This window comes from Narcine bancroftii, unplaced genomic scaffold (assembly GCF_036971445.1).
Source record: "Narcine bancroftii isolate sNarBan1 unplaced genomic scaffold, sNarBan1.hap1 Scaffold_160, whole genome shotgun sequence".
Taxonomy (NCBI): Eukaryota; Metazoa; Chordata; class Chondrichthyes; order Torpediniformes; family Narcinidae; genus Narcine; species Narcine bancroftii.
Window position 1 is genome coordinate 5822746 of NW_027211895.1, and position 22571 is coordinate 5845316.

Here is a 22571-nt window from a genome sequence, read left to right on the forward strand (position 1 = left end):
CTGTTTCCCCGCCTCTGATTCCCCGCCTCTGATTCCCCATATCTCATTCCCCGCCTCTGAATCCCCATCTCTGATTCCCGGACTCTGATTCCCCACCTCTGATTCCCGGCCTCTTATTCCCGGCATCTGATTCCGGCCTCTGATTCCCGGCCTCTGATTCCCTGCTTCTGATTCTGATTCCCTGCCTCTGATTCCCCATCTCTGATTCCGCACATCTGATTCCCTGCCTCTGATTCCCCACCTCTGATTCCCCATATCTGATTCCCCGCCTCTGTTTCCCCGCCTCTGATTCCCCGCCTCTGTTTCCCAATATCTAAGTCCCCGCCTCTGATTCCCCAACTCTGATTCCCCACCTCTGATTCCCCAGCTCTGATTCCCCACCTCTGATTCCCCGCATCTGATTCCCTGCATCTGATTCCAAGCCTCTGATTCCCTGCCTCTGATTCCCAACCTCTGATTCCCCACCTCTGATTCCCCATATCTGATTCCCCGCCTCTGTTTCCCCGCCTCTGATTCCCCACCTCTGTTTCCCCATATCTGATTCCCGGCCTCTTATTCCCCGCCTCTGATTCCCTGCCTCTGATTCCGAACCTCTGATTCCCCACCTCTGATTCCCCATATCTGATTCCCCGCCTCTGTTTCCCCGCCTCTGATTCCCCTCCTCTGATTCCCCAACTCCAATTCCCCGCCTCTGATTCCCCATATCTAATTCCCCGCCTCTGTTTGCCCGCCTCTGATTCCCCGCCTCTGTTTCCCCATATCTGATTCCCCGCCTCTGAATCCCCAACTCAGATTCCCTGCCTCTGATTCCCCAGCTCTGATTCCCCGCCTTTGATTCCCCCCGTCTGATTCCCAGCCTCTGAATCCCCGTGTCTGATTTCCTGCCTCTGATTCCCCGCCTCTGATTCCCAATCTCTGATTCACAGCCTCTGATTCCCCACCTCTGATTCCCCATCTCGGATTCCGCACATCTGATTCCCTGCCTCTGATTCCCTGACTCTGATCCCCACCTCTGATTCCCAAGCTCTGATTCCCCGCCTCTGATTCCCCAACTCTGATTCCCCGCCTCTGATTCCCCAGCTCTGATTCCCCGCCTCTGATTCCCCGTGTTTGATTCCCTGCCTCTGATTCCCCGCCTCTGATTCCCCATCTCTGATTCACCGCCTTTGATTCGCCACCTCTGATTCCCCATATCTGATTCCTCGCCTCTGTTTCCCCGCCTCTGATTCCCCGCCTCTGATTCCCCATATCTCATTCCCCGCCTCTGATTCCCCATCTCTGATTCCCGGACTCTGATTCCCCACCTCTGATTCCCAGCCTCTTATTCCCGGCATCTGATTCCGGCCTCTGATTCCCGGCCTCTGATTCCCTGCTTCTGATTCTGATTCCCTGCCTTTGATTCCCCATCTCTGATTCCGAACATCTGATTCCCTGCCTCTGATTCCCCATCTCTGATTCCCCATATCTGATTCCCCGCCTCTGTTTCCCCGCCTCTGATTCCCCGCCTCTGTTTCCCAATATCTAAGTCCCCGCCTCTGATTCCCCAACTCTGATTCCCCACCTCTGATTCCCCAGCTCTGATTCCCCGCCCCTGATTCCCTGCATCTGATTCCCTGCATCTGATTCCAAGCCTCTGATTCCCTGCCTCTGATTCACAACCTCTGATTCCCCACCTCTGATTCCCCATATCTGATTCCCAGCCTCTGATTCCCTGCCTCTGATTCACAACCTCTGATTCCCCACCTCTGATTCCCCATATCTGATTCCCAGCCTCTGTTTCCCTGCCTCTGATTCCCCATCTCCGATTCCGCACATCTGATTCCCTGCCTCTGATTCCCCGCCTCTGATTCCCCGCCTCTGATTCCCTGCCTCTGATTCCCAACCTCTGATTCCCCACCTCTGATTCCCCGTGTTTGATTCCCCGCCTCTGTTTCCCCGCCTCTGATTCCCCGCCTCCGATTCCCCAACTCTAATTCCCCGCCTCTGATTCCCCATATCTGATTCCCTACCTCTGATTCCCCATCTCCGATTCCGCACATCTGATTCCCTGCCTCTGATTCCCCGCCTCTGATTCCCTGCCTCTGATTCCCTGACTCTGATCCCCCACCTCTGATTCCCCATATCTGATTCCCCGCCTCTGTTTCCCCAACTCTGATTCCCCGCCTCTGATTCCCCAGCTCTGATTCCCCGCCTCTGATTCCCCGTGTTTGATTCCCTGCCTCTGATTCCCCGCCTCTGATTCCCCATCTCTGATTCACCGCCTTTGATTCGCCACCTCTGATTCCCCATATCTGATTCCTCGCCTCTGTTTCCCCGCCTCTGATTCCCCGCCTCTGATTCCCCATATTTCATTCCCCGCCTCTGATTCCCCATCTCTGATTCCCGGACTCTGATTCCCCACCTCTGATTCCCAGCCTCTTATTCCCGGCATCTGATTCCGGCCTCTGATTCCCGGCCTCTGATTCCCTGCTTCTGATTCTGATTCCCTGCCTTTGATTCCCCATCTCTGATTCCGAACATCTGATTCCCTGCCTCTGATTCCCCATCTCTGATTCCCCATATCTGATTCCCCGCCTCTGTTTCCCCGCCTCTGATTCCCCGCCTCTGTTTCCCAATATCTAAGTCCCCGCCTCTGATTCCCCAACTCTGATTCCCCACCTCTGATTCCCCAGCTCTGATTCCCCGCCTCTGATTCCCTGCATCTGATTCCCTGCATCTGATTCCAAGCCTCTGATTCCCTGCCTCTGATTCACAACCTCTGATTCCCCACCTCTGATTCCCCATATCTGATTCCCAGCCTCTGATTCCCTGCCTCTGATTCACAACCTCTGATTCCCCACCTCTGATTCCCCATATCTGATTCCCAGCCTCTGTTTCCCTGCCTCTGATTCCCCATCTCCGATTCCGCACATCTGATTCCCTGCCTCTGATTCCCCGCCTCTGATTCCCCGCCTCTGATTCCCTGCCTCTGATTCCAAACCTCTGATTCCCCACCTCTGATTCCCCGTGTTTGATTCCCCGCCTCTGTTTCCCCGCCTCTGATTCCCCGCCTCTGATTCCCCAACTCTAATTCCCCGCCTCTGATTCCCCATATCTGATTCCCCGCCTCTGTTTCCCCGCCTCTGATTCCCCGCCCCTGTTTCCCCATATCTGATTCCCTGCCACTGATTCCCCAACTTTGATTCCCAGCCTCTGATTCCCCAGCTCTGATTCCCCGCCTCTGATTCCCCGTGTTTGATTCCCTGCCTCTGATTCCCGGCCTCTGATTCCCCATCTCTGATTCACCGCCTTTGATTCGCCACCTCTGATTCCCCATATCTGATTCCCCGCCTCTGTTTCCCCGCCTCTGATTCCCCGCCTCTGATTCCCCATATCTCATTCCCCGCCTCTGAATCCCCATCTCTGATTCCCGGACTCTGATTCCCCACCTCTGATTCCCGGCCTCTTATTCCCGGCATCTGATTCAGGCCTCTGATTCCCGGCCTCTGATTCCCTGCTTCTGATTCTGATTCCCTGCCTTTGATTCCCCATCTCTGATTCCGCACATCTGATTCCCTGCCTCTGATTCCCCATCTCTGATTCCCCATATCTGATTCCCCGCCTCTGTTTCCCCGCCTCTGATTCCACGCCTCTGTTTCCCAACATCTAAGTCCCCGCCTCTGATTCCCCAACTCTGATTCCCCACCTCTGATTCCCCAGCTCTGATTCCCCGCCTCTGATTCCCCGCATCTGATTCCCTGCATCTGATTCCAAGCCTCTGATTCCCTGCCTCTGATTCCCAACCTCTGATTCCCCACCTCTGATTCCCCATATCTGATTCCCAGCCTCTGTTTCCCCGCCTCTGATTCCCCGCCTCTGTTTCCCCATATCTGATTCCCCGCCTCTGAATCCCCAACTCTGATTCCCTGCCTCTGATTCCCCAGCTTCATTCCCCGACTTTGATTCCCCCCGTCTGATTCCCAGCCTCTGAATCCCCGTGTCTGATAACCTGCCTCTGATTCCCCGCCTCTGATTCCCCATCTCAGATTCACCGCCTCTGATTCCCCACCTCTGATTCCCCATCTCTGATTCCGCACATCCGATTCCCTGCCTCTGATTCCCCGACTCTGATTCCCCACCTCTGATTCCCCAGCTCTGATTCCCCGCCTCTGATTCCCCAACTCTGATTCCCCGCCTCTGATTCCCCAGCTCTGATTCCCCGCCTCTGATTCCCCGTGTTTGATCCCCTGCCTCTGATTCCCCAGCTCTGATTCCCAATCTCTGATTCACCGCCTTTGATTCGCCACCTCTGATTCCCCATATCTGATTCCTCGCCACTGTTTCCCCGCCTCTGATTCCCCGCCTCTGATTCCCCATATCTCATTCCCCGCCTCTGATTCCCCATCTCTGATTCCCGGACTCTGATTCCCCACCTCTGATTCCCGACCTCTTATTCCCGGCATCTGATTCCGGCCTCTGATTCCCGGCCTCTGATTCCCTGCTTCTGATTCTGATTCCCTGCCTCTGATTCCCCATTTCTGATTCCGCACATCTAATTCCCTGCCTCTGATTCCCCACCTCTGATTCCCCATATCTGAATCCCCGTCTCTGATTCCCCGCCTCTGTTTCCCCATATCTAAGTCCCCGCCTCTGATTCCCCAACTTTGATTCCCCACCTCTGATTCCCCAGCTCTGATTCCCCGCCTCTGATTCCCCACATCTGATTCCCCATACCTGATTCCCAGCCTCTGTTTCCCCACCTCTGATTCCCCGCTTCTGTTTCCCCATATCTGATTCCCGGCCTCTGATTCCCCGCCTCTGATTCCCCGCCTCTGATTCCCTGCCTCTGATTCCCCATCTCCGATTCCGCACATCTGATTCCCTGCCTCTCATTCCCCGCCTCTGATTCCCCGCCTCTGATTCCCTGCCTCTGATTCCCAACCTCTGATTCCCCACCTCTGATTCCCCGTGTTTGATTCCCCGCCTCTGTTTCCCCGCCTCTGATTCGCCGCCTCTGATTCCCCAACTCTAATTCCCCGCCTCTGATTACCCATATCTGATTCCCCGCCTCTGTTTCCCCGCCTCTGATTCCCCGCCCCTGTTTCCCCATATCTGATTCCCTGCCTCTGATTCCCCAACTTTGATTCCCAGACTCTGATTCCCCAGCTCTGATTCCCCGCCTCTGATTCCCGGCATCTGATTCCCTGCATCTGATTCCAAGCCTCTGATCCCCTGCCTCTGATTCCCAACCTCTGATTCCCCGCCTCTGATTCCCCGTGTTTGATTCCCTGCCTCTGATTCCCCGCCTCTGATTCCCCATCTCTGATTCACCGCCTTTGATTCGCCACCTCTGATTCCGCACATCTGATTACCTGCCTCTGATTCCCCACGTCTGATTCCCCATATCTGATTCCCCGCCTCTGTTTCCACGCCTCTGATTCCCCGCCTCTGTTTCCCCATATCTAATTCCCCACCTCTGATGCCCCAACTCTGATTCCCCGCCTCTGATTCCACAGCTCTGATTCCCCGCCTCTGATTCCCCGCATCCGATTCGCCATATCTGATTCCCCGCCTCTGTTTCCCCGCCCCTGATTCCCCGCCTCTGTTTCCCCATATCTGATTATCCGCCTCTGATTCCCAACTATGATTCCCCGCCTCTGAATCCCCGCGTCTGATTCCCTGCCTCGGCTTCCCCGCCTCTGATTCCCCAACTCTGATTCCCCGCCTCTGATACCCCAGCTCTGATTCCCCGCCTCTGGTTCCCCGTGTTTGATTCCCTGCCTCTGATTCCCGGCCTCTGATTCCGCATCTCTGATTCACCGCCTTTGATTCGCCACCTCTGATTCCCCATATCTGATTCCCCGCATCTGTTTCCCCGCCTCTGATTCCCCGCCTCTGATTCCCCATATCTCATTCCCCGCCTCTGAATCCCCATCTCTGATTCCCGGACTCTGATTCCCCACCTCTGATTCCCGGCCTCTTATTCCCGGCATCTGATTCCGGCCTCTGATTCCCGGCCTCTGATTCCCTGCTTCTGATTCTGATTCCCTGCCTCTGATTCCCCATCTCTGATTCCGCACATCTGATTCCCTGCCTCTGATTCCCCACCTCTGATTCCCCATATCTGATTCCCCGCCTCTGTTTCCCCGCCTCTGATTCCCCGCCTCTGTTTCCCAATATCTAAGTCCCCGCCTCTGATTCCCCAACTCTGATTCCCCACCTCTGATTCCCCAGCTCTGATTCCCCACCTCTGATTCCCCGCATCTGATTCCCTGCATCTGATTCCAAGCCTCTGATTCCCTGCCTCTGATTCCCAACCTCTGATTCCCCACCTCTGATTCCCCATATCTGATTCCCCGCCTCTGTTTCCCCGCCTCTGATTCCCCACCTCTGTTTCCCCATATCTGATTCCCGGCCTCTTATTCCCCGCCTCTGATTCCCCACCTTTGATTCCCTACCTCTGATTCCCCATCTCCGATTCCGCACATCTGATTCCCTGCCTCTGATTCCCCGCCTCTGATTCCCTGCCTCTGATTCCGAACCTCTGATTCCCCACCTCTGATTCCCCATATCTGATTCCCCGCCTCTGTTTCCCCGCCTCTGATTCCCCTCCTCTGATTCCCCAACTCCAATTCCCCGCCTCTGATTCCCCATATCTAATTCCCCGCCTCTGTTTGCCCGCCTCTGATTCCCCGCCTCTGTTTCCCCATATCTGATTCCCCGCCTCTGAATCCCCAACTCAGATTCCCTGCCTCTGATTCCCCAGCTCTGATTCCCCGCCTTTGATTCCCCCCGTCTGATTCCCAGCCTCTGAATCCCCGTGTCTGATTTCCTGCCTCTGATTCCCCGCCTCTGATTCCCAATCTCTGATTCACAGCCTCTGATTCCCCACCTCTGATTCCCCATCTCGGATTCCGCACATCTGATTCCCTGCCTCTGATTCCCTGACTCTGATCCCCACCTCTGATTCCCAAGCTCTGATTCCCCGCCTCTGATTCCCCAACTCTGATTCCCCGCCTCTGATTCCCCAGCTCTGATTCCCCGCCTCTGATTCCCCTTGTTTGATTCCCTGCCTCTGATTCCCCGCCTCTGATTCCCCATCTCTGATTCACCGCCTTTGATTCGCCACCTCTGATTCCCCATATCTGATTCCTCGCCTCTGTTTCCCCGCCTTTGATACCCCGCCTCTGATTCCCCATATCTCATTCCCCGCCTCTGATTCCCCATCTCTGATTCCCGGACTCTGATTCCCCGCCTCTGATTCCCCAGCTCTGATTCCCCACCTCTGATTCCCCGTGTTTGATTCCCTGCCTCTGATTCCCCATCTCCGATTCCGCACATCTGATTCCCTGCCTCTGATTCCCCGCCTCTGATTCCCCGCCTCTGATTCCCTGCCTCTGATTCCCAACCTCTGATTCCCCACCTCTGATTCCCCGTGTTTGATTCCCCGTCTCTGTTTCCCCGCCTCTGATTCCCCGCCTCTGATTCCCCAGCTCTAATTCCCGGCCTCTGATTCCCCATATCTGATTCCCCGCCTCTGTTTCCCCGCCTCTGATTCCCCGCCCCTGTTTCCCCATATCTGATTCCCTGCCTCTGATTCCCCAACTTTGATTCCCAGCCTCTGATTCCCCAGCTCTGATTCCCCGCCTCTGATTCCCCGTGTTTGATTCCCTGCCTCTGATTCCCGGCCTCTGATTCCACATCTCTGAATCACCGCCTTTGATTCGCCACCTCTGATTCCCCATATCTGATTCCCCGCCTCTGTTTCCCCGCCTCTGATTCCCCGCCTCTGATTCCCCATATCTCATTCCCCGCCTCTGAATCCCCACCTCTGATTCCCGGCCTCTTATTCCCGGCATCTGATTCCGGCCTCTGATTCCCGGCCTCTGATTCCCTGCTTCTGATTCTGATTCCCTGCCTTTGATTCCCCATCTCTGATTCCGCACATCTGATTCCCTGCCTCTGATTCCCCATCTCTGATTCCCCATATCTGATTCCCCGCATCTGTTTCCCCGCCTCTGATTCCACGCCTCTGTTTCCCAATATCTAAGTCCCCGCCTCTGATTCCCCAACTCTGATTCCCCACCTCTGATTCCCCAGCTCTGATTCCCCGCCTCTGATTCCCCGCATCTGATTCCCTGCATCTGATTCCAAGCCTCTGATTCCCTGCCTCTGATTCCCAACCTCTGATTCCCCACCTCTGATTCCCCATATCTGATTCCCAGCCTCTGTTTCCCCGCCTCTGATTCCCCGCCTCTGTTTCCCTATATCTGATTCCCGGCCTCTGATTCCCCGCCTCTGATTCCCCGACTCTGATTCCCTGCCTCTGATTCCCCATCTCCGATTCCGCACATCTGATTCCCTGCCTCTCATTCCCCGCCTCTGATTCCCCGCCTCTGATTCCCTGCCTCTGATTCCCAACCTCTGATTCCCCACCTCTAATTCCCCGTGTTTGATTCCCCGCCTCTGTTTCCCCACCTCTGATTCCCCGCCTCTGATTCCCCAACTCTAATTCCCCGCCTCTGATTCCCCATATCTGATTCCCCGCCTCTGTTTCCCCGCCTCTGATTCCCCGCCCCTGTTTCCCCATATCTGATTCCCTGCCTCTGATTCCACAACTTTGATTCCCAGCCTCTGATTCCCCCAGCTCTGATTCCCCGCCTCTGATTCCCCGTGTTTGATTCCCTGCCTCTGATTCCCCGCCTCTGATTCCCCATCTCTGATTCACCGCCTTTGATTCCCCGCCTCTGATTCCCCGCCTCTGATTCTCCATATCTCATTCCCCGCCTCTGATGCCCCAACTCTGATTCCCCGCCTCTGATTCCCCAGCTCTGATTCCCCGCCTCTGATTCCCCGCATTCGATTCCCCATATCTGATTCCCCGACTCTGTTTCCCCGCCCCTGATTCCCCGCCTCTGTTTCGCCATATCTGATTCCCCGCCACTGATTCCCAACTATGATTCCCCGCCTCTGATTCCCCAGCTCTGATTCCCTGCCTCTGATTCCCCGCGTTCTATTCCCTGCCTCTGATTCCCCGCCTGTGATTCCCCATCTCTGATTCACAACCTCTGATTCCCCACCACTGATTCCCCATATCTAATTCCCCGCCTCTGTTTGCCCGCCTCTGATTCCCCGCCTCTGTTTCCCCATATCTGATTCCCCGCCTCTGAATCCCCAACTCTGATTCCCTGCCTCTGAATCCCCAGCTTCATTCCTCGCCTTTGATTCCCCCCGTCTGATTCCGAGCCTCTGAATCCCCGTGTCTGATAACCTGCCTCTGATTCCCCACCTCTGATTCCCCATCTCTGATTCCGCACATCCGATTCCCTGCCTCTGATTCCCCGACTCTGATTCCCCACCTCTGATTCCCCAGCTCTGATTCCCCGCCTCTGATTCCCCAACTCTGATACCCCGCCTCTGATTCCCCAGCTCTGATTTCCCGCCTCTGATTCCCCGTGTTTGATCCCCTGCCTCTGATTCCCCGCCTCTGATTCCCCATCTCTGATTCACAGCCTTTGATTCGCCACCTCTGATTCCCCTTATCTGATTCCTCGCCACTGTTTCCCCGCCTCTGATTCCCCGCCTCTGATTCCCCATATCTCATTCCCCGCCACTGATTCGCCAGCTATGATTCCCCGCCTCTGATTCCCCGCGTCTGATTCCCTGCCTCTGATTCCCCGCCTCTGATTCCACATCTCTGATTCACCACCTCTGTTTCCCCGCGTCTGATTCCCCGCCTCTGATTCCCCATCTCTGATTCCCCATCTCTGATTCCCCAATTCTGATTCCCCGCCTCTGATTCCCCAGCTCTGATTCCTCGCCTCTGATTCCCTTCCTCTGATTCCCAACCACTCATTCCCCACCTCTGATTTCCCATATTGATTCCCTGCGTCTGATTCCCTGCCTCTGATTCCCCAACTCTGATTCCCCGCCTCTGATTCCCCAGCTCTGATTCCCCTCCTCTGATTCCCCGTGTTTGATTCCCTGCCTCTGATTCCCGGCCTCTGATTCCCCATCTCTGATTCACCGCCTTTGATTCGCCACCTCTGATTCCCCATATCTGATTCCCCGCCTCTGTTTCCCCGCCTCTGATTCCCGGACTCTGATTCCCCACCTCTGATTCCCGGCCTCTTATTCCCGGCATCTGATTCAGGCCTCTGATTCCCGGCCTCTGATTCCCTGCTTCTGATTCTGATTCCCTGCCTCTGATTCCCCATCTCTGATTCCGCACATCTGATTCCCTGCCTCTGATTCCCCACCTCTGATTCCCCATATCTGACTCCCCGCCTCTGTTTCCCCGCCTCTGATTCCCCACCTCTGTTTCCCAATATCTAAGTCCCCGCCTCTGATTCCCCAACTCTGATTCCCCACCTCTGTTTCCCCAGCTCTGATTCCCCGCCCCTGATTCCCCGCATCTGATTCCCTGCATCTGATTCCAAGCCTCTGATTCCCTGCCTCTGATTCCCAACCTCTGATTCACCACCTCTGATTCCCCATATCTGAATCCCCGCCTCTGTTTCCCCGCCTCTGATTCCCCACCTCTGTTTCCCCATATCTGATTCCCGGCCTCTGATTCCCCGCCTCTGATTCCCCGCCTCTGATTCCCTGCCTCTGATTCCCCATCTCCGATTCCGCACATCTGATTCCCTGCCTCTGATTCCCCGCCTCTGATTCCCCGCCTCTGATTCCCTGCCTCTGATTCCCAACCTCTGATTCCCCACCTCTGATTCCCCATATCTGATTCCCCGCCTCTGTTTCCCCGCCTCTGATTCCCCTCCTCTGATTCCCCAACTCTAATTCCCCGCCTCTGATTCCCCAGCTCTGATTCCCCGTGTTTGATTCCCTGCCTCTGATTCCCTGCCCTGATTCCCCATCTCTTTTTCACCGCCTTTGATTCGCCACCTCTGATTCCCCATATCTGATTCCCCGCCTCTGTTTCCCCGCCTCTGATTCCCTGCCTCTGATTCCCAACCTCTGATTCCACACCTCTGATTCCCCATATCTGATTCCCCGCCTCTGTTTCCCCGCCTCTGATTCCCTGCCCCAGTTTCCCCATATCTGATTCCCTGCCTCTGATTCCCCAACTCTGAATCCCCGCCTCTGATTCCCCAGCTCTGAATCCCCGCCTCTGATTTCCCGTGTTTGATTCCCTGCCTCTGATTCCCGGCCTCTGATTCCCCATCTCTGATTCACCGCCTTTGATTCGCCACCTCTGATTCCACATATCTGATTCCCCACCTCTGTTTCCCCGCCTCTGATTCCCCGCCTCTGATTCTGATTCCCTGCCTCTGATTCCCCATCTCTGATTCCGCACATCTGATTCCCTGCCTCTGATTCCCCACCTCTGATTCCCCATATCTGATATCCCGCCTCTGTTTCCCCGCCTCTGATTCCCCGCTTCTGATTCTGATTCCCTGCCTCTGATTCCCCATCTCTGATTCCGCACATCTGATTCCCTGCCTCTGATTCCCCACCTCTGATTCCCCATATCTGATATCCCGCCTCTGTTTCCCCGCCTCTGATTCCCCGCCTCTGTTTCCCCATATCTAATTCCCAACCTCTGATGCCCCAACTCTGATTCCCTGCAACTGATTCCCCGCGTTCTATTCCCTGCCTCTGATTGGCCAGTGATTCCCCATCTCTGATTCACCACCTCTGATTCCCCACCTCTGATTCCCCATATCTAATTCCCCGCCTCTGTTTGCCCGCCTCTGATTCCCCGCCTCTGTTTCCCCATATCTGATTCCCCGCCTCTGAATCCCCAACTCTGATTCCCTGCCTCTGATTCCCCAGCTCTGATTCCCCGCCTTTGATTCCCCCGTCTGATTCCCAGCCTCTGAAACCCCGTGTCTGATTTCTTGCCTCTGATTCCCCGCCTCTGATTCCCCATCTCTGATTCACAGCCTCTGATTCCCCACCTCTGATTCGCCATCTCTGATTCCGCACATCTGATTCCCCGACTCTGATCCCCACCTCTGATTCCCCAGCTCTGATTCCCCGCCTCTGATTCCCCAACTCTGATTCCCCGCCTCTGATTCCCCAGCTCTGATTCCCCGCCTCTGATTCCCCGTGTTTGATTCCCTGCCTCTGATTCCCCGCCTCTGATTCCCCATCTCTGATTCACCGCCTTTGATTCGCCACCTCTGATTCCCCATATCTGATTCCTCGCCTCTGTTTCCCCGCCTCTGATTCCCCGCCTCTGATTCCCCATATCTCATTCCCCGCCTCTGATTCCCCATCTCTGATTCCCGGACTCTGATTCCCCACCTCTGATTCCCGGCCTCTTATTCCCGGCATCTGATTCCGGCCTCTGATTCCCGGTCTCTGATTCCCTGCTTCTGATTCCCCATCTCTGATTCCGCAAATCTAATTCCCTGCCTCTGATTCCCCGCCTCTGATTCCCCGCCTCTGTTTCCCCATATCTAAGTCCCGGCCTCTGATTGCCCAACTTTGATTCCCCACCTCTGATTCCCCAGCTCTGATTCCCCGCCTCTGATTCCCCGCATCTGATTCCATGCATCTGATTCCCAGCCTCTGATTCCCAGCCTCTCATTCCCAACCTCTGATTCACAACCTCTGATTCCCCATATCTGATTCCTCGCCTCAGTTTCCCCGCCTCTGATTCCCCGCCTCTGATTCCCCATATCTGAATCCCCGCCTCTGTTTCCCCGTCTCTGATTCCCCGCCTCTGTTTCCCCATATCTAAGTCCCCGCCTCTGATTCCCCAACTTTGATTCCCCACCTCTGATTCCCCAGCTCTGATTCCCCGCCTCTGATTCCCCACATCTGATTCCCCATACCTGATTCCCAGCCTCTGTTTCCCCGCCTCTGATTCCCCGCTTCTGTTTCCCCATATCTGATTCCCGGCCTCTGATTCCCCGCCTCTGATTCCCCGCCTCTGATTCCCTGCCTCTGATTCCCCATCTCCGATTCCGCACATCTGATTCCCTGCCTCTCATTCCCCGCCTCTGATTCCCCGCCTCTGATTCCCTGCCTCTGATTCCCAACCTCTGATTCCCCACCTCTGATTCCCCGTGTTTGATTCCCCGCCTCTGTTTCCCCGCCTCTGATTCCCCGCCTCTGATTCCCCAACTCTAATTCCCCGCCTCTGATTCCCCATATCTGATTCCCCGCCTCTGTTTCCCCGCCTCTGATTCCCCGCCCCTGTTTCCCCATATCTGATTCCCTGCCTCTGATTCCCCAACTTTGATTCCCAGACTCTGATTCCCCAGCTCTGATTCCCCACCTCTGATTCCCCGCATCTGATTCCCTGCATCTGATTCCAAGCCTCTGATCCCCTGCCTCTGATTCCCAACCTCTGCTTCCCCACCTCTGATTCCCCATATCTGATTCCCAGCCTCTGTTTCCCCGCCTCTGATTCCCCGCCTCTGTTTCCCCATATCTGATTCCCGGCCTCTGATTCCCCGCCTCTGAGTCCCTGCCTCTGATTCCCCATCACCGATTCCGCACATCTGATTCCCTGCCTCTGATTCCCCGCCTCTGATTCCCCGCCGCTGATTCCCTGCCTCTGATTTCCAACCTCTGATTCCCCACCTCTGATTCCCCGTGTTTGATTCCCCGCCTCTGTCTCCCCACCACTGATTCCCCGCCTCTGATTCCCCAACTCTAATTCCCCGCCTCCGATTCCCCATATCTGATTCCCCGCCTCTGTTTCCCCGCCTCTGATTCCCCTCCCCTGTTTCCCCATATCTGATTCCCTGACTCTGATTCCCCAACTTTGATTCCCAGCCTCTGATTCCCCAGCTCTGATTCCCCGCCTCTGATTCCCCGTGTTTGATTCCCCGCCTCTGATTCCCCGCCTCTGATTCCCCATCTCTGATTCACCGCCTTTGATTCGCCACCTCTGATTCCCCATATCTGATTCCCCACCTCTGTTTCCCCGCCTCTGATTCCCCGCCTCTGATTCTCCATATCTCATTCCCCGCCTCTGACTCCCCATCTCTGATTCCCGGACTCTGATTCCCCACCTCTGATTCCCGGCCTCTTATTCCCAGCATCTGATTCCAGGCCTCTGATTCCCGGTCTCTGATTCTGATTCCCTGCCTCTGATTCACCATCTCTGATTCCGCACATCTGATTACCTGCCTCTGATTCCCCACGTCTGATTCCCCAAATCTGATTCCCCTCCTCTGTTTCCACGCCTCTGATTCCCCGCCTCTGTTTCCCCATATCTAATTCCTCACCTCTGATGCCCCAACTCTGAATCCCCGCCTCTGATTCCACAGCTCTGATTCCCCGCCTCTGATTCCCCGCATCTGATTCCCCATATCTGATTCCCCGCCTCTTTTTCCCCGCCCCTGATTCCCCGCCTATGTTTCCCCATATCTGATTATCCGCCTCTGATTCCCAACTATGATTCCCCGCCTCTGAATCCCCGCGTCTGATTCCCTGCCTCTGCTTCCCCGCCTCTGATTCCCCAACTCTGATTCCCCGCCTCTGATTCCCCAGCTCTGATTCCCCGCCTCTGATTCCCCGTGTTTGATTCCCTGCCTCTGATTCCCGGCCTCTGATTCCGCATCTCTGATTCACCGCCTTTGATTCGCCACCTCTGATTCCCCATATCTGATTCCCCGCATCTGTTTCCCCGCCTCTGATTCCCCGCCTCTGATTCCCCATATCTCATTCCCCGCCTCTGAATCCCCATCTCTGATTCCCCGACTCTGAATCCCCACCTCTGATTCCCGGCCTCTTATTCCCGGCATCTGATTCCGGCCTCTGATTCCCGGCCTCTGATTCCCTGCTTCTGATTCTGATTCCCTGCCTCTGATTCCCCATCTCTGATTCCGCACATCTGATTCCCTGCCTCTGATTCCCCACCTCTGATTCCCCATATCTGACTCCCCGCCTCTGTTTCCCCGCCTCTGATTCCCCGCCTCTTTTTCCCAATATCTAAGTCCCCTCCTCTGATTCCCCAAGTCTGATTCCCCACCTCTGATTCCCCAGCTCTCATTCCCCGCCTCTTATTCCCCGCATCTGATTCCCTGCATCTGATTCCAAGCCTCTGATTCCCTGCCTCTGATTCCCAACCTCTGATTCCCCACCTCTGATTCTCCATATCTGATTCCCCGCCTCTGTTTCCCCGCCTCTGATTCCCCGCCTCTGTTACCCCATATCTGATTCCCGGCCTCTTATTCCCAGCCTCTGATTCCCCACCTCTGATTCCCTACCTCTGATTCCCCATCTCCGATTCCGCACATCTGATTCCCTGCCTCTGATTCCCCACCTCTGATTCCCTGCCTCTGATTCCGAACCTCTGATTCCCCACCTCTGATTCCCCATATCTGATTCCCCGCCTCTGTTTCCCCGCCTCTGATTCCCCTCCTCTGATTCCACAACTCTAATTCCCCGCCTCTGATTCCCCAGCTCTGATTACCCGTGTTTGATTCCCTGCCTCTGATTCCCTGCCCTGATTCCCCATCTCTGTTTCACCGCCTTTGATTCGCCACCTCTGATTCCCCATATCTGATTCCCCGCCTCTGTTTCGCCGCCTCTGATTCGCTGCCTCTTATTCCCAACCTCTTATTCCACACCTCTGATTCCCCATATCTGATTCCCCGCCTCTGTTTCCCCGCCTCTGATTCCCTGCCCTTGTTTCCCCATATCTGATTCCCTGCCTCTGATTCCCTAACTCTGATTGCCCGCCTCTGATTCCCCAGCTCTGATTCCCCGCCCCTGATTTCCCGTGTTTGATTCCCTGCCTCTGATTCCCCGCCTCTGATTCCCCATCTCTGATTCACCGCCTTTGATTCGCCACCTCTGATTCCACATATCTGATTCCCCACCTCTGTTTCCCCGCCTCTGATTCCCCGCCTCTGATTCTCCATATCTCATTTTCCGCCTCTGAATCCCCATCTCTGATTCCCGGACTCTGATACCCCACCTCTGATTCCCGGCCTCTTATTCCCAGCATCTGATTCCCGGCCTCTGATTCCCGGCCTCTGATTCCCCGCTTCTGATTCTGATTCGCTGCCTCTGATTCCCCATCTCTGATTCCGCACATCTGATTCCCTGCCTCTGATTCCCCACCTCTGATTCCCCATATCTGATTTCCCGCCTCTGTTTCCCCGCCTCTGATTCCCCGCCTCTGTTTCCCCATATCTAATTCCCAACCTCTGATGCCCCAACTCTGATTCCCTGCCTCTGATTCCCCGCGTTGTATTCCCTGCCTCTGATTCCCCGCCTGTGATTCCCCATCTCTGATTCACCACCTCTGATTCCCCACCTCTGATTCCACAGCTCTGATTCCCCGCATCCGATTCCCCATATCTGATTCCCCGCCTCTGTTTCCCCGCCCCTGATTCCCCGCCTCTGTTTCCCCATATCTGATTATCCGCCTCTGATTCCCAACTATGATTCCCCGCCTCTGAATCCCCGCGTCTGATTCCCTGCCTCGGCTTCCCCGCCTCTGATTCCCCAACTCTGATTCCCCGCCTCTGATACCCCAGCTCTGATTCCCCGCCTCTGGTTCCCCGTGTTTGATTCCCTGCCTCTGATTCCCGGCCTCTGATTCCGCATCTCTGATTCACCGCCTTTGATTCGCCACCTCTGATTCCCCATATCTGATTCCCCGCATCTGTTTCCCCGCCTCTGATTCCCCGCCTCTGATTCCCCATATCTCATTCCCCGCCTCTGAATCCCCATCTCTGATTCCCGGACTCTGATTCCCCACCTCTGATTCCCGGCCTCTTATTCCCGGCATCTAATTCCGGCCTCTGATTCCCGGCCTCTGATTCCCTGCTTCTGATTCTGATTCCCTGCCTCTGATTCCCCATCTCTGATTCCGCACATCTGATTCCCTGCCTCTGATTCCCCACCTCTGATTCCCCATATCTGACTCCCCGCCTCTGTTTCCCCGCCTCTGATTCCCCGCCTCTTTTTCCCAATATCTAAGTCCCCTCCTCTGATTCCCCAAGTCTGATTCCCCACCTCTGATTCCCCAGCTCTGATTCCCCGCCTCTGATTCCCCGCATCCGATTCACTGCATCTGATTCCAAGCCTCTGATTCCCTGCCTCTGATTCCCAACCTCTGATTCCCCACCTCTGATTCTCCATATCTGATTCCCCGCCTCTGTTTCCCCGCCTCTGATTCCCCACCTCTGTTTCCCCATATCTGATTCCCGGCCTCTTATTCCCAGCCTCTGATTCCCCACCTCTGATTCCCTACCTCTGATTCCCCATCTCCGATTCCGCACATCTGATTCCCTGCCTCTGATTCCCCACCTCTGATTCCCTGCCTCTGATTCCGAACCTCTGATTCCCCACCTCTGATTCCCCATATCTGATTCCCCGCCTCTGTTTCCCCGCCTCTGATTCCCCTCCTCTGATTCTACAACTCTAATTCCCCGCCTCTGATTCCCCAGCTCTGATTCCCCGTGTTTGATTCCCTGCCTCTGATTCCCTGCCCTGATTCCCCATCTCTGTTTCACCGCCTTTGATTCGCCACCTCTGATTCCCCATATCTGATTCCCCGCCTCTGTTTCGCCGCCTCTGATTCGCTGCCTCTGATTCCCAACCTCTTATTCCACACCTCTGATTCCCCATATCTGATTCCCCGCCTCTGTTTCCCCGCCTCTGATTCCCTGCCCTTGTTTCCCCATATCTGATTCCCTGCCTCTGATTCCCTAACTCTGATTCCCCGCCTCTGATTCCCCAGCTCTGATTCCCCGCCCCTGATATCCCGTGTTTGATTCCCTGCCTCTGATTCCCCGCCTCTGATTCCCCATCTCTGATTCACCGCCTTTGATTCGCCACCTCTGATTCCACATATCTGATTCCCCACCTCTGTTTCCCCGCCTCTGATTCCCCGCCTCTGATTCTCCATATCTCATTTTCCGCCTCTGAATCCCCATCTCTGATTCCCGGACTCTGATTCCCCACCTCTGATTCCCGGCCTCTTATTCCCAGCATCTGATTCCCGGCCTCTGATTCCCGGCCTCTGACTCCCCGCTTCTGATTCTGATTCCCTGCCTCTGATTCCCCATCTCTGATTCCGCACATCTGATTACCTGCCTCTGATTCCCCACGTCTGATTCCCCATATCTGATTCCCCGCCTCTGTTTCCACGCCTCTGATTCCCCGCCTCTGTTTCCCCATATCTAATCCCCACCTCTGATGCCCCAACTCTGATTCCCCGCCTCTGATTCCACAGCTCTGATTCCCCGCCTCTGATTCCCCGCATCCGATTCCCCATATCTGATTCCCCGCCTCTGTTTCCCCGCCCCTGATTCCCCGCCTCTGTTTCCCCATATCTGATTATCCGCCTCTGATTCCCAACTATGATTCCCCGCCTCTGAATCCCCGCGTCTGATTCCCTGCCTCTGCTTCCCCGCCTCTGATTCCCCAACTCTGATTCCCCGCCTCTGATTCCCCAGCTCTGATTCCCCGCCTCTGATTCCCCGTGTTTGATTCCCTGCCTCTGATTGCCGGCCTCTGATTCCGCATCTCTGATTCACCGCCTTTGATTCGCCACCTCTGATTCCCCATATCTGATTCCCCGCATCTGTTTCCCCGCCTCTGATTCCCCGCCTCTGATTCCCCGCCTCTGATTCCCCATATCTCATTCCCCGCCTCTGAATCCCCATCTCTGATTCCCGGCCTCTTATTCCCGGCATCTGATTCCGGCCTCTGATTCCCGGCCTCTGAATCCCTGCTTCTGATTCTGATTCCCTGCCTCTGATTCCCCATCTCTGATTCCGCACATCTGATTCCCTGCCTCTGATTCCCCACCTCTGATTCCCCATATCTGATTCCCCGCCTCTGTTTCCCCGCCTCTGATTTCCCGCCTCTGTTTCCCAATATCTAAGTCCCCGCATCTGATTCCCCAACTCTGATTCCCCACCTCTGATTCCCCAGCTCTGATTCCCCGCCTCTGATTCCCCGCATCTGATTCCCTGCATCTGATTCCAAGCCTCTGATTCCCTGCCTCTGATTCCCAACCTCTGATTCCCCACCTCTGATTCCCCATATCTGATTCCCCGCCTCTGTTTCCCCGCCTCTGATTCCCCACCTCTGTTTCCCCATATCTGATTCCCGGCCTCTTATTCCCCGCCTCTGATTCCCCACCTCTGATTCCCTACCTCTGATTCCCCATCTCCGATTCCGCACATCTGATTCCCTGCCTCTGATTCCCCGCCTCTGATTCCCTGCCTCTGATTCCGAACCTCTGATTCCCCACCTCTGATTCCCCATATCTGATTCCCCGCCTCTGTTTCCCCGCCTCTGATTCCCCTCCTCTGATTCCCCAACTCTAATTCCCCGCCTCTGATTCCCCAGCTCTGATTCCCCGTGTTTGATTCCCTGCCTCTGATTTCCTGCCCTGATTCCCCATCTCTGTTTCACCGCCTTTGATTCGCCACCTCTGATTCCCCATATCTGATTCCCCGCCTCTGTTTCGCCGCCTCTGATTCCCTGCCTCTGATTCCCAACCTCTGATTCCACACCTCTGATTCCCCATATCTGATTCCCCGCCTCTGTTTCCCCGCCTCTGATTCCCTGCCCTTGTTTCCCCATATCTGATTCCCTGCCTCTGATTCCCCAACTCTGATTCCCCGCCTCTGATTCCCCAGCTCTGATTCCCCGCCCCTGATTTCCCGTGTTTGATTCCCTGCCTCTGATTCCCCGCCTCTGATTCCCCATCTCTGATTCACCGCCTTTGATTCGCCACCTCTGATTCCACATATCTGATTCCCCACCTCTGTTTCCCCGCCTCTGATTCCCCAGCTCTGATTCCACGCCTCTGATACCCCGTGTTTGATTCCCTGCCTCTGATTCCCGGCCTCTGATTCCCCATCTCTGATTCACCGCCTTTGATTCGCCACCTCTGATTCCCCATGTCAGATTCCCCGCCTCTGTTTCCCCGCCTCTGATTCCCCGCCTCTGATTCCCCATATCTCATTCCCCGCCTCTGAATCCCCATCTCTGATTCCCGGACTCTGATTCCCCACCTCTGATTCCCGGCCTCTTATTCCCGGCATCTGATTCCGGCCTCTGATTCCCGGCCTCTGATTCCCTGCTTCTGATTCTGATTCCCTGCCTTTGATTCCCCATCTCTGATTCCGCACATCTGATTCCCTGCCTCTGATTCCCCATCTCTGATTCCCCATATCTGATTCCCCGCCTCTGTTTCCCCGCCTCTGATTCCCCGCCTCTGTTTCCCAACATCTAAGTCCCCGCCTCTGATTCCCCAACTCTGATTCCCCAGCTCTGATTCCCCAGCTCTGATTCCCCGCCTCTGATTCCCCGCATCTGATTCCCTGCATCTGATTCCAAGCCTCTGATTCCCTGCCTCTGATTCCCAACCTCTGATTCCCCACCTCTGATTCCCCATATCTGATTCCCAGCCTCTGTTTCCCCGCCTCTGATTCCCCGCCTCTGTTTCCCCATATCTGATTCCCCGCCTCTGAATCCCCAACTCTGATTCCCTGCCTCTGATTCCCCAGCTTCATTCCCCGCCTTTGATTCCCCCCGTCTGATTCCCAGCCTCTGAATCCCCGTGTCTGATAACCTGCCTCTGATTCCCCGCCTCTGATTCCCCATCTCAGATTCACCGCCTCTGATTCCCCACCTCTGATTCCCCATCTCTGATTCCGCACATCCGATTCCCTGCCTCTGATTCCCCGACTCTGATTCCCCACCTCTGATTCCCCAGCTCTGATTCCCCGCCTCTGATTCCCCAACTCTGATTCCCCGCCTCTGATTCCCCAGCTCTGATTCCCCGCCTCTGATTCCCCGTGTTTGATCCCCTGCCTCTGATTCCCCAGCTCTGATTCCCCATCTCTGATTCACCGCCTTTGATTCGCCACCTCTGATTCCCCATATCTGATTCCTCGCCACTGTTTCCCCGCCTCTGATTCCCCGCCTCTGATTCCCCATATCTCATTCCCCGCCTCTGATTCCCCATCTCTGATTCCCGGACTCTGATTCCCCACCTCTGATTCCCGACCTCTTATTCCCGGCATCTGATTCCGGCCTCTGATTCCCGGCCTCTGATTCCCTGCTTCTGATTCTGATTCCCTGCCTCTGATTCCCCATTTCTGATTCCGCACATCTAATTCCCTGCCTCTGATTCCCCACCTCTGATTCCCCATATCTGAATCCCCGCCTCTGTTTCCCCGTCTCTGATTCCCCGCCTCTGTTTCCCCATATCTAAGTCCCCGCCTCTGATTCCCCAACTTTGATTCCCCACCTCTGATTCCCCAGCTCTGATTCCCCCCCTCTGATTCCCCACATCTGATTCCCCATACCTGATTCCCAGCCTCTGTTTCCCCGCCTCTGATTCCCCGCTTCTGTTTCCCCATATCTGATTCCCGGCCTCTGATTCCCCGCCTCTGATTCCCCGCCTCTGATTCCCTGCCTCTGATTCCCCATCTCCGATTCCGCACATCTGATTCCCTGCCTCTCATTCCCCGCCTCTGATTCCCCGCCTCTGATTCCCTGCCTCTGATTCCCAACCTCTGATTCCCCACCTCTGATTCCCCGTGTTTGATTCCCCGCCTCTGATTCCCCACCACTGATTCCCCGCCTCTGATTCCCCAACTCTAATTCCCCGCCTCTGATTCCCCATATCTGATTCCCCGCCTCTGTTTCCCCGCCTCTGATTCCCCGCCCCGTTTCCCCATATCTGATTCCCTGACTCTGATTCCCCAACTTTGATTCCCAGCCTCTGATTCCCCAGCTCTGATTCCCCGCCTCTGATTCCCCGTGTTTGATTCCCTGCCTCTGATTCCCCGCCTCTGATTCCCCATCTCTGATTCACCGCCTTTGATTCGCCACCTCTGATTCCCCATATCTGATTCCCCACCTCTGTTTCCCCGCCTCTGATTCCCCGCCTCTGATTCTCCATATCTCATTCCCCGCCTCTGACTCCCCATCTCTGATTCCCTGACTCTGATTCCACACCTCTGATTCCCGGCCTCTTATTCCCAGCATCTGATTCCAGGCCTCTGATTCCCGGCCTCTGACTCCCCGCTTCTGATTCTGATTCCCTGCCTCTGATTCCCCATCTCTGATTCCGCACATCTGATTACCTGCCTCTGATTCCCCACGTCTGATTCCCCATATCTGATTCCCCGCCTCTGTTTCCACGCCTCTGATTCCCCGCCTCTGTTTCCCCATATCTAATTCCCCACCTCTGATGCCCCAACTCTGATTCCCCGCCTCTGATTCCACAGCTCTGATTCCCCGCCTCTGATTCCCCGCATCCGATTCCCCATATCTGATTCCGCGCCTCTGTTTCCCCGCCCCTGATTCCCCGCCTCTGTTTCCCCATATCTGATTATCCGCCTCTGATTCCCAACTATGATTCCCCGCCTCTGAATCCCCGCGTCTGATTCCCTGCCTCTGCTTCCCCGCCTCTGATTCCCCAACTCTGATTCCCCGCCTCTGATTCCCCAGCTCTGATTCCCCGCCTCTGATTCCCCGTGTTTGATTCCCTGCCTCTGATTCCCGGCCTCTGATTCCGCATCTCTAATTCACCGCCTTTGATTCGCCACCTCTGATTCCCCATATCTGATTCCCCGCATCTGTTTCCCCGCCTCTGATTCCCCGCCTCTGATTCCCCGCCTCTGATTCCC